General features: G+C 39.2%; 1 protein-coding gene across 1 annotated transcript in view; it reads right to left on the bottom strand.

The window, feature by feature from the left end:
- Positions 1-13,835, bottom strand: part of mrpl11 (mitochondrial ribosomal protein L11) — a 55,133-nt gene that overhangs the window by 40,437 nt on the left and 861 nt on the right. The window lies entirely within an intron of this gene.

Raw genomic sequence — 13,835 nt, 5'->3', positions numbered from 1 at the left:
GTCATAAGGTGAATGCACCAATTTGTAAGTCGCTCTGGATAAGAGCGTCTGCTAAATGACTTAAATGTAAAAAATGTAATGTTCCATACTCACAAAAAGCTTTTTGTGAACAAATTTGTTTACATCCCTTTTAGTGAGCATTTTATCCTTTGCCAAAATAATCCATCCACCTGACAGGTGTGGCATATGAAGAAGCTTAGTAAACCACATGCTCATTACACAGGTGCACCTTGTGCTGGGGACAATAAAAGGCAACTCTAAAATGTGACGTTTTGTCACACAACGCCGCAGAGCTCTCAAGTTGAGGGAGCGTGCAATTGGTATGCTGACTGCAGGAATGTCGACCAGCGCTGTTGCCATAGATTTTAATGTTCATTTCTCTACCATAAGCCAACTGCAACGTCATTTTGGAGAATTTAGCAGTATGTCCAACCGGCCTCACAACATGTAACCACTCCAGCCCAGGACCTCCACATCCGGCTTCTTCACCTGCAGGCTCCCCAGTGGGTGGGCATATGCCCTCACAGGCCGATCCTTGGCTGCGCCCCTGCCTAGTCATGTGAAATCCATTGATTAAGACCCAATTCATTTATTTCAATTGAATGACTGAAAGGTAACTCCGAAAAATCATTGAAATTGTTGCACGTTGCGTTACATTTTTATTCAGTATACATTTGATTGATCCACTTAGGTATAATAAGAACTAGAGACTGAAAACAACGGTCGGACGCAGAGTAATCATCATGGACTGTCTACTGTATATCCGGGTTGCATACGGTTTATAAGGACCAACATCACATCCACACTAGCAAATAGTGAGTACAGAGAGCAGTGTGAGCAATGATGATGTCATCCAAAAATATGGCAGACATTGTATTGATGTACAATGTTAGTATCTTCGGCTGTGAGTGATGTCTGCCTCTGCGACAATTTGACTAATTCAAAGGATGTTTTGTGCACAAGGGTTATGACTATTGTCTTATAGGAATTTTAAATATGCCTTCCCTATGTGGCGGTCTATGGAAATTATATTTCTAGGCCGGGCGTCAGTTAAACTGCAGTACCGAAGCGGAACAGTAGGAGAAATCGAAAACGTGCTTCTCGACCGGAACCCTGGCCCCTTGGGTGGGATCTCGTATTATGCAAAACTGTTTGAAAAAGCACGTGTTCAAACGAAGCTTCGGACGTCATTGATAACGTTACTTTGAAACGAACATCCGTACATTGTGTTGGATCAGTAATGCTTTGAAAACTGCATCGTAGCCCCAGCAATCATTCCAACACTAGTATGTAATAATTGAACCTTTTAATTATTTTTCTCGCTGATAAGAAAGATAAGTTCCTTATGTTTCCAACACATACTGCAAGCGATGCATGTCAACTTAAGTCCCCCAGTAAATAGATATTTTCATCAGTAGGCTCCAACATGCTGACCAAACCGGCTCTGCGCATGTGTCTACGGATGTTAATTGTCTATCCCACGAGACGAGTTCATGACACGCAGGTTAAAATACCAAAACCAACTGAACTAACTATAAAACACTGAACAAAAATATGAACGCAACATGTAGTATTGGTCCCACGTTTCATGAGCTGAAATAAAAGACCCTAGAAATGTTCCATACGCACAAAAAGCTTATTTCTCAAACATGTTCTGCAGAAATGTGTTTACATCCTCGTTAGCAATGGTAGAAAAAGGACCCAATTGTCATACTTGAGAACAAGAGATACTTTTACTTGAGTCATTTTCTATTAAGGTAAGTCCCCCAGTAAAATACTACTTGAGTAAAAGTCTAAAAGTATTTGGTTTTAAATGTACTTGAGTATCAAAAGTAAATGGAACTGCTCAAATGTACTTAAGTATCAAAAGTACAAATATAAACCATTTCGAATTCATTATACTAAGCAGACAGCCACATTTTCTAGTTTCTATTTATTTACGGATAGCCATGGGTAGGCACACTCCAACTCTGACATAATTTTAAAATTAAGCATGTGCTTAGTGAATTCGCCAGATCAGAGGCAGTAGTGATGACCAGGGTTCATGTTCTCTTGATAAGTGTGAATTAGACCATTTTCCTGTCCTGCTAAGCATTCAAAATGTAACGAGTACTTTTGGGTGTCAGGGAAAATGTATGGAGTAAAAAGTACATCATTTTCTTTAGGAATGTAGTAAAAGTTGTCAAAAATATTAATAATAAAGTAAAGTACAGATACCCCAAAAAACTACTTAAGTAGTACTTTAAAGTATTTTTACTTAAGTACTTTACACCACTGCTTGTTAGTGAGCATTTCTCCTAGCCAAGATAATCCATCAACCTGACAGGTGTGGCATAACAAGAAGTTGATCAAACAGCACGACCCTTACATAGGTGTACGTTGTGCTGGGGACAGTAAAATGTGCAGTTGTAGTCACACAATACCACAGATGTCTCAAGTTATCAGGGAGCATGCAATTAGCATGCGGACTGCAGGAATATCCACCAGAGCTGTTTTTATTTTAACTAGGCCAGTCAGTTAAGAACAAATTCTTATTTACAATGACGGCCTACCCCGGCCAAACCCTAACGATGTTAGGCCAATTGTGTACCGCCCTATGGGATTCCCAATCACAGCTGTGACACAGCCTGGAATCGAACCCGGGTCTGTTGTGACGCCTTCTAGCACTGAAGCGCCATTCAGAAGCCACAAGAGAATTGAATGTCGCCAGAGAATTGAATGTTGTTCAGAGACTTTTGCAGTATATCCAATCGGCCTTACAACCATGTGTAACCACACCAGCCTGGGACCTCCACATCCAGCTTCTTCTTCGCCTATGGAATCGTCTGAGACCAGCAACTCGAACAGCTGATGAAACTGTAGGTTTGCACAACAAAATAATTTCTGCACAAACTGTCAGAAACAGTCTCACGGAAGGTCCTCTGCATGCTCTTCATCCTCACCAGGGTCTTGACCTGACTGCATTTTTGTATCATAACTGACTTCAGTGGGAAAATGATCCCCTTCAATGGCCACTGGCACCCTGGAGAAGTTTGCCCTTCATTAATTAATCCCGGTTTCAACTTTACCGGGCAGATAGCGTACATGGCGTTGTGTGAGGGAGCAGTTTTTAATGTCAATGTGGTGAACAGAGTGCCCCATGGTGACAGTGGGGTTATGGTATGGGCAAACAAAAGCTACAGAGACAACGAACACAATTGCATTTTATCTATGCCAATTTTAATGCAGAGATAACGTGACAAGATCCTAAGGACTATTGTTGTGCCCTTCATCTGCCACAATCACCTCATATTTCAGCATAATAATGCACAGCCCCATGTCGCAAGGATCTGTACACAATTCCTGGAAGCTGAAAATGTCCCAGTTCTTCCATGTCCTGCATACTCAGACATGTCATCCATTGAGCATGTTTGGGATGCTCTGGATCGACGTGTATGACAGCGTGTTCCAGTTCCCACCAATGTACAGCAACTTTGCAGTCACTGAAGAGGAGTGAGACAATATTCCACAGGTCACAATCAACTCTATGCAAAGGAGATGTGTCGCGCTGCATGAGGTAAATGGTGGTCACACTAGATATTGACTGGTTTCTGATGCATGCCCCTACTTTTTTTAAAGGTATCTGTGCCCAACAGATGCATATCTGTATTCCCAGTCATGTGAAATCCATAGATTAGTGGCCTAATTTATTTATTTAAATTGACTGCTTTCCTTATATGAACTGTAACTAACTAAAATCTTTGAAATTATTGCATGCTGCGTTTATATATTTTTGTTCAATATAATTTGGGGACAGGTCAAATCAAATGATTTGTATAAACCGTGGATGACTGACAGGTGGCGCTGTATTGAAGCCTCCGCACAGCCATCTTGGCACCCCTACTTATTTTGGAACCTATAGAAATGCATTTATTAAAGTGTACATCTGTTTTTCATACATTTATTCCATTAGACATCTTACTGCATATATTTAAACTAGATTATGGAAACTAAACAAAACAACAGTTTACACTAATGTTACAGTGCCCACAACAAAAAATAAATACATGTAATTTTGTCATTGAAACATTGAATTGAAATACTGTAAAAAATAATGCCAATATGGCTGACTGGTGGTTCAAAGCCTCTCAATGGCTAATACATAGCATTATCAATCAGGGTTTATATAACTCATCAAAACACAAATTAATTGACATTTAGCTAGCATGCCATTGCTTGCCAATTTGTCCTAGGACAGAGGTGCACAATTGGTGGGCCTCGGTCCGGACCTCGACACATTAATCATAAATAATTGTTCAATTAAATACTGATGAAGCAACCCTTTTTCTTTCAATGTCACATATTGCGCTGGCTCAGGGGCAGCTGGGAAGGTCCCAGACAGTGCTCCATACTACTGTGTGTTGTTCAAATCACGTGCCTTATTTAAATCACTTCCCGAAACTCAGCCAATCAAAGCTTTTACAATGCATGTTAGGAGAGTGATGTTAAAGAGCGAGACAGCGAGAGAAGCAAAATCGAGAGAAATTATAGAATGGCATGCGCAAAAGTCAGAAAAGTCAAGCTTTCAGGGTGGACAGACAAATATGCCTTTATCGTTCCCGCAGCGAGTGTCAAACCACTCTGCCTGATATGTTCAGAGGCCGTGGCTGTAATAAAAAGTGCCAATGTTAAGCGCCACTACGCCACCACCACAAAGCAGATTTGTTGAGCAAACATATCCACAGCAGTCTGAGGTGAGGGCATACAAAATAAACAAACTCAAAGCCCAGTATGATCGGTCCACCAGAGTCCTCTTCCATGCATTCACTGCCCAACAACATGCAAATGAATGTTCACTAAAAATAGCTTGGATTTTGGGTCAACACCAAGAGCAATTTAATGATGGGGGAATGGGGATGGAGTGCATGAATGCTGTTGCTGAAACTTTACTTGACGGTAAACCAAAAGACGAGCAGTGTGAAAAGATCAGGCAAATCCCAATGTCACGTACATCAGCAGCAAGAAAGAGTGAAATACTAGCAGAGGATGTATTAACACAGCTTGATGAAGCTATTCAGGGGGCACCATGCATAGCATTTTTTAAAAATGTAACCTTTATTTAACCAGGAAGGGCTCATTGAGATTTAAAATCTCTTTTTCAAGAGCGTCCTGGGCAAGACAGGCAGAACCAAGTCATAAAAATTACAGACAAACAACATGAAAACTACACGTAATCTAGTAAAAATCCACAGAATTCACAAGAGTGTAACAAAATTAAAAACAGCTAATTAAAAACATTGACAGGTCAGGGAATTAGTCTCAATATCATTCATCAGTGATTTAAAAATACCAAATCGGGACAAGTTCTTCCAGTGTAAAAGTATTTTGTAAGGCGTTCCAAGACGATGGCGCAGAGTACATAAAAGCCCTTGTTCCAAATTCAGTTTGGACATTTGGAACAGTTAGCAGGATAAAGTCCAGCGAACGAAGAGAGTACCCACCACATTTCTGAACAATAAAAATGCCCAAATAAAAAGGTAGTAAACCCAAAATGGCTTTGTAAATAAAAGTATACCAGTGCCTGAGCCTACGAGTGACTAGAGAAGGCCAGCCAACCCTGGTATACAAAGTGCAATGGTGCATAAGAGTTTTGCAGTTTAAAATAAATCTCTAAATGCCATGGTAAAGGGTGTCAATTGATCTCAAACACTGAGCGGAAGCATTCATATATAAAATATCCCCATAGTCTAGTAAGGCATAAATGTAGCTGATACTAGCCTCCTTCTGGCTTCAAAAGAAAAACAGGCCTTATTCCTAAAATTAAATCCACATTTCAGCCTCAATTCTTTTGTAAGTTGTTTATATGCAATTTAAAAGAGAGGCCGTCATCAATTAAAATGCCAAGATATTTATGAGGTTACAACCTCAATCTCCTTGCCCTGACAGGTAGTAATAGGTGAAAGGTTCAGAGGTCTATTTCTTTCTTTAGAAAACACCATTAGTTTAGTCAGTATTGAGGATAAGCTTCAATTGACACAAGGTATGTTGAACAGTATAAAAAAGCCGTTTGCAAGTTCTGGAAAGCTTTTGTAAGAGACGAGGCACAACAGTAAATAACAGTATCATCAGCATAAAAATGAAGTTGCGCATTTTGGACATTTTTGTCTAAATCATTTATATAAATAGTGAATAAGAGAGGACCAAGTACAGAGCCTTGGGGCACTCCATTAAAGACAGACAATTTAACAGACATAAGCCCATCAAATTGAGTGCACTGAGTTCTATCAGACAGTTAGCAAACCATGCAACTGCATGCTCTGAAAGACCTACACTCGGCAATCTCTGGCTTAGTATTGCATGATCAACTGTATCAAAAGCCTTAGAGAGATCAATAAAAAGTGAGACAGTGCTGTTTTTTTGTCAAGGGCTTCAGTGATATAATTTAAACCTTCATGGCTGCTGTAATTGTGCTATGCTTCTTCTTGAAGCCCCATTGGTCCATCGATGAGATAGTAAGTAAAAACTATTTTAGCTGTTCACTCACAAGGGTTTCAAGTCATTTCACCAGTGACAGCTTTGAGATTAGAGGTCGACCGATTAATTGGAATGGCCAATTAATTGGGGCAGATTGCAAGTTTTCATAACAATCGGAAATCGGTATTTCTGGGCGCCGATTTGCCGATTATTATTATTATTATTTTTTACACCTTTATTTAACTAGGCAAGTCAGTTAAGAACACATTTTTACTTTCAATGACGGCCGAGGAACGGTGGGTTAACTGCCTCGTTCAGGGGCAGAAAGACAGATTTTCACCTTGTCACCCCGGGAACCAATCTTGCAACCTTACAGTTAACTTGTCCAACGCAATAACGACCTGCCTCTCTCTCGTTGCACTGCACAAGGAGACTGCCTGTTACGCAAATGCAGTAAGCCAAGGTAAGTTGCTAGCTAGCATTAAACTTATCTTATAAAAGACAATCAATCATAATCACTAGTTAACTACACATGGTTGATGATATTACTAGATATTATCTAGCGTGTCCTGTGTTGCATATCTAGCGTGTCCTATGTTGCATATATGACTGAACATACAAGTATCTAAGTATCTGACTGAGCGGTGGTAGGCAGAAGCAGCCGCGTAAACATGAATTCAAACAGAATTTTCTCGCATTTTGCCAGCAGCTCTTCGTTGTGCGTCAAGCATTGCGCTTTTTATGACTTCAAGCCTATCAACCCCCGAGATGAGGCTGGTGTGATCGAAGTGAAATGGCTGGCTAGTTTGCGCGCACTAATAGCGTTTCAAACTTCACTCGCTCGGAGCCTTGGGGTGATTGTTTCCCTTGCTCTGCATGGGTAACGCTTGGATGTGGTGGCTGTTGTCGTTGTGTTGCTGGTTCGAGCCCAGGGAGGAGCGAGGAGAGGGAAGGAAGCTATACTGTTACACTGGCAATACTAAAGTGCCTATAAGAACATCCAATAGTCAAAGGTTAATGAAATACAAATGGCATAGAGGGAAATAGTCCTATAATAACTACAACCTAAAACTTCTTAACTGGGAACATTGAAGACTCATGTTAAAAGGAACCACCAGCTTTCATATGTTCTCATGTTCTGAGCTTGGAACTGAAATGTTAGCTTTCTTACATAGCACATATTGCACTTCTACAACACTTTGTTTATGCATGATAAAAAAACAAATTGAACATGTTTCATTATCTACTTGAGTCTAAATTGACTTTATTGATGTATTATATTAACTTAAAATAAGTGTTAATTCAGTATCGTTGTAATTGTCATTATTACAAAAGCATTTTAAAATTAATTTCGTAATTATCATTATTATTTATTTATTATTATTATTATTATTTTTTAAATATATATATATATACTTTCTTTTTTATATTATAAATCGGCCGATTAATCGGTAGCAGCTTTTTTTGGGGGGGGTCCTCCAATATTCGGCATCGGCGTTGAAAAATCATAATCGGTCGACCTCTATTTGAGATTGGCCTATAATTATTTAAAAGAGCATTAGCTGATGAATCTACTGATGTGAGTGATAATGACCAGCTTCTGGTGTATGTTAGATCTTACCACATAGAGAAGGAGGAATTCTGTGACCTGTTAGGTGTAACTCCACTCAAGACACACAAGAGGAAAGGACATCTACATGGCCATAAAGGAGATGCTGAGAAAGAGGGGGATAGATCTAAAACAGGTGATCTCTATCACCTCAGATGGGGCCCCTGCAATGACAGGAAGAGAAAGAGGAGCTGTGGCACAGCTGAAAGAGGACAAGAGGACTCACAGCTTACCACTGCATCATTCAGTCTGTCCTGTTCACCAATCTGTCAGAAGAGTATGCTGAAGTGATGAATACAATGATGAAACTCATTAACTTCCTCAGGGCATCCTCATCAACGTCGCTTGCTGAGTGAATTCCTGAAAGAAGTCGAGGCAAATGAAGTACTGCTGCACAACAACGTAAGATGGCTCAGTAAAGGCAGGGTGTTGGAACGCTTGTGGTCCATTCGAAAATAAATAACAGCTTTTGTAGTACAGCTCAGGAGTCAGAAGACAACACAGTTTCAACTTTCTTTGCAAGACAAGAGCAAAATTGATGTTGCTTTTTTGGTAGACATCACACTTTAATGAGCTCAACGTGAAACTATAGGGCAAGAACAATTCCGTTTGTGATTTGATGACATCTGTCAGCTCCTTCCAGACAAAACAAGGAGACTGTGCACACGTCCCAAAAGTGCAGGAACAGATTCAGGGTGAGAGAGATGTTTCTCCTCATGTGGACTTCATAGATAAACTGATTGGAAACTTCAGAAAATCGCTTTGACAGCTTCAGCCTTGGACAACAGCTACTTCTTCTACTTGAGAATCCATTCCTCATCACAGATGTCAGGGGATTTTCAAAAGGAGGCGACACAGACCTTCAAGTGGGCACATGCTGGATCTCTACAGATGGAACTGATTGATCTGCAAGCAAATGTTGCAGAGAGAGCACTTTCAACTAACTGATCATGACGCTTTCTGTCTGCAGGCTGTGTCTGAGACTGGTGAGACCAGGGAAAACAAAGTAGCACTACACACCTTGACCATGTTTGGCTACACATACAGTTGCGTGTCTTTTCTCTCCACTATGAACATCATTAACAATAAGTACCATTCTAGACTCATCAATGAGCACCTACAGTTGAAGTCGGAAGTTTACATACACTTAGGTTGGAGTCATTAAAACTTGTTTTTCAACTGCAGTTTCTGCAAGTTGGTTAAGACATCTACTTTGTGATGACACAAGTCATTTTTCCAACAATTGTTTACAGACAGATTATTTCACTCCTAACTCACTGTATCACAATTCAAGTGGGTCAGGAGTTTACATACACTAGTTGACTGTGCCTTTAACTTCTTATGGTATAGGGGACGCTTGCGTCCCACTTGGCCAAAAACCAGGGAAAATGCAGATGATGAATGATGAAAATTACAGGCCTCTCATCTTTTTAAGTGGGATAACTTGCACAATTGGTGGCTAACTAAATACTTTGTTGGATGTCAGTGACAGGAATTCAAACACAAAAGTGTCGTAGAATACCCAAATATCTGGAGCTTCAGAATAGGCGATTAGAGCGACTACCATACTCATGGGAAACAAGATCCCAGACGAGCACTCATTCTGTTATGTTCCACATCAAGAAAAAAGATGTCGCTCAAATAGAAGGGGGAACTAACAAAGAGTCACTGACAACCACCAAAACGAAACAGGTGGTGTTAGAGGAGCGATTCTGAAAGACACACATGGGGGTGTCCACTGAAAGTAACAACAACAACACTGAGGTAAAGACAATTTCAAGTTAGATATCCGCGCTTTCAAACCTCAATGGCTTTCAAACCATCTGAGCAAAAGACTCCAAATAAGTGTCATTATGTTGAAAAAATTGCGCACAACATTGCACAGGTATTATTTTCATGATTTGGACATTCATTTACTTTCCAAAGCTAATAAACATATGGAAATGTGAGCAGCATTTTGTATTCCTAGTTGAATTAGTTAGGGAGCGTAAACAATGTACAAACTTTTTTTTACATTTGAATTTCAATATCTCATTAGTCATGTGACCTACTTGACTCAAACAAGGTACAGAATGTCCACCGACTACCCTTCTATATTGAACACCCTTTAGTTTGTCCCTTTTCATCTCACAAGATTTTAAATACATTTTCAAAAAATTTCAATTTCAATAGCTCCTTGGTTATGTGACCTAATGACTTCAAACAAGGTTCAGTATGTCCACTGACAACCCTTCTATATTGCACACCCTTAAGTTTGTCTACTTTCATATCATGCTATTAGACTTAAATCTGTAAGCTTTGCAGGCCTTCATTTCACATGGGTGTTCAATCTTTATTTTTAAGTTAAAAAATATTCCAGCCTCGCAATAACTATGTTTTACATGGACACTGGAAAGATCTGCAAATGGCTGTATGTGGTGTTCGAACAGAGGTGCAAATAATTACTTAAAAATCATACCATGTGATTTTCTGCATTTTTGTTTTAGATTCCGTCTCTCACAGTTAAAGTGTACCTATGATAAAAATTACAGTAGTAGGAACACTGCCGTTTTTGCAGGTTTATCAAATACTTGGCAAAAAAGTCTTTAGTCAGCCACCAATTGTGCAAGTTCTCCCACATAAAAAGATGAGGCCTGTAATTTTCATCATAGGTACACTTCAACTATGACAGACAAAATTATTATTTTTTTAAATCAGAAAATCACATTGTTCGATTTTTAATGGATTTATTTGCAAATTATGGTGGAAAATAAGTATTTGGTCAATAACAAAAGTTTATCTCAATACTTTGTTATATACCCTTTGTTGGCAATGACAGAGGTCAAACGTTTTCTGTAAGTCTTCTCAAGGTTCACACACTGTTGTTGATATTTTGGCCCATGCCTCTATGCAGATCTCCTCTAGAGCAGTGAGGTTTTGAGGCTGTTGCTGGGCAACATGGACTTTCAACTCCCTCCAAAGATTTTCTATGGGGTTGAGATCTGGAGACTGGCTAGGCCACTCCAGGAGCTTGAAATGCTTCTTACGAAGCCACTCCTTCGTTGCCCGGGTGGTGTGTTTGGGATCGTTGTCATGCTGAAAGACCCAGCCACGTTTCATCTTCAATGCCCTTGCTGATGGTAGGCTTTGTTATTTTGGTCCCAGCTCTCTGCAGATCATTCACTAGGTCCCCCCGTGTGGTTCTGGGATTTTTTCTCACCGTTCTTGTGATCATTTTGACCCCACGGGGTGAGATCTTGCGTGGAGCTCCAGATCAAGGGAAATTATCAGTGGTCTTGTATGTCTTCCATTTCCTAATAATTGCTCCCACAGTTGATTTCTTCAAACCAAGCTGCTTACCTATTGCAGATTCAGTCTTCCCAGCCTGGTGCAGGTCTACAATTTTGTTTCTGGTGTCCTTTGACAGCTCTTTGGTCTTGGCCATAGTGGAGTTTGGAGTGTAACTGTTTGAGGTTGTGGACAGGTGTCTTTTATACTGATAACAAGTTCAAACAGGTGCCATTAATACAGGTAACGAGTGGAGGACAGAGGAGCCTCTTAAAGAAGAAGTTACAAGTCTGTGAGAGCCAGAAATCTTGCTTGTAGGTGACCAAATACTTATTTCCACCATAATTTGCAAATAAATTCATAAAAAATCCTACAATGTGATTTTCTGGATTTTCTTTTCTCATTTTGTCTGTCATAGTTGAAGTGTACCTATGATAAAAAAAATGAGAGGCCTGTAATTTTCAAGTGGGAGAATTTGCACAATTGGTGGCTGACTAAATACTTTTTTGCCCCACTGTATATAACTTTTTTTGCTCCTTTGCACCCCAGTATCTCTACTTGCACATTCATCTTCTGCACATCTATCACTCCCGTGTTTATTTGCGAAATTGTAATTATTTTGCCACTACGACCTATTTATTGCCTTACCTCCCTAATCTTACTTCATTTACACACACTGTATATAGACTTTTCTATTGTGTTATTGACTGTACTACGTTTGTTTATTCCATGTGTAACTCTTGTGTTGTTGTTTGTATCACACTGCTTTGCTTTATCTTGGCCAGGTCGCAGTTGTAAATGAGAACTTGTTCTCAACTGGCTTACCTGGTTGAATAAAGGTGGAAAAAAAATCAAATACTGCATGTGGGAATGTCTTATGTCCGTCCTACATTTAGTGTTGGTACATGGAATATTCCTCCACTGCATATATCATAAATTGCTATTACAAATAGAAGTATTATGTTCAACAACTGACATTTTCAGATATGTTTACAATTCATTCTCTATTGTCATAGAATTGGTGGGCACTGTCATCTTTGTGATATGACTTTCTTTAAGCACGTACTGATGAAACGGTCACTTAATATTTTCTTCATAAAGTCTACAAACGCTCTACATTTATTCACTCTGTGATAGGGTTGGATCCTATATGCTACTTTTATTATTGTCCTGTAAATGGTTCAGTGCCTATAATTTAGGCTGTGTGTGTGTGTGTGTGTGTGTGTGTGTGTGTGTGTGTGTGTGTGTGTGTGTGTGTGTGTGTGTGTGTGTGTGTGTGTGTGTGTGTGTGTGTGTGTGTGTGTGTGTGTGTGTGTGTGTGTGTGTGTAGAATGGGGCATAAAGGAAATTACCTCTACTACTAAATTACGACTAGATTATAGAGATAAGGTAAACAGCATACAAATTTGGCTTGTGTATTAATTTGCCTATAACTAATCAGAATTCCATTATTTTTATATAAAAAAGAGAATACTTCTAAATGAGAAGATCCTGCCATGGAAAAGACGACTGGGCGGACAAAGTAGAAAGGAGGGGAAATAACTCGCACCATGCAGCAGGACCCCTTCAGCTTTGGGGTCTTTGTAATGCAGGTTTGATATAGTTATATTTTCAATAATGAATAGTTAACTGTTATGTGGCAATTAGGTCAAAACTCTATTTTTTTGGTGTAGATGGCCAAGGAAGTTACACAAAACTTCCCCAACATCCCCTCCCAAATTGATATGGAATATTCTAAAACACATGGCGCAACTGAAAAGAAGGATATACTAAAAATGTCTGGTATGTAATTTATGATCTAACACAATGGATGGCTAATTCGTCATACTACATTGATATTTGATATTATTTATAAAGTGTTACGCTTTGTTTTGTTTTAGATTGAATATTATGCATGCCAACGGTGGTTCCATGTGCTGTAACTAGCAATGAAGACAAAATAGTTCAACAAAGTAAAGAACACAAACTGGAAGTGCAGTCAGTTGTTGTTGAAAATGTATGCTATACCCCATCCACACTGAAGAGGCTCTGAAATGTACATCAACCAGGGATAAAGAGAAAGTTAACACTGTGAAATGTTTCATACTTATTTGAAGTAAAGTGTCTGTTGACATGTTGGATAAGATTAAAGGTCTACAATTTGTTTAATTTGTCAATATTCAATTTTATTCATTGATTTACTGGCCGCCATTACTGTGGTTGCATGTTCATTATATGTATTGACCAACAAACCTACTGCAGCCAACCTCACTAACTCACTCTCCATCCCTGCTTTGGACAATTAATAGCATGATTCTCGTACTTTTCCCTTTATGGTTGATATTAACGACGAAAAGAGATATCTGTCTGTCTCCTATTGTGTACCGCTGTTAAATACAGTGGAAAAATAAAAACAGGGAAAATAAGTACTAGGAACTACCAATTATTATAGATAAATATTAAAGAAAAGGGTAAACATTGAACTGAACCCCCTAATTGTCAAACAAATGTTAATGTACAACAATAT

This window comes from Oncorhynchus gorbuscha, linkage group LG13 (assembly GCF_021184085.1).
Source record: "Oncorhynchus gorbuscha isolate QuinsamMale2020 ecotype Even-year linkage group LG13, OgorEven_v1.0, whole genome shotgun sequence".
NCBI lineage: Eukaryota > Metazoa > Chordata > Actinopteri > Salmoniformes > Salmonidae > Oncorhynchus > Oncorhynchus gorbuscha.
This window is presented reverse-complemented; position numbering and strand designations above follow the sequence as displayed.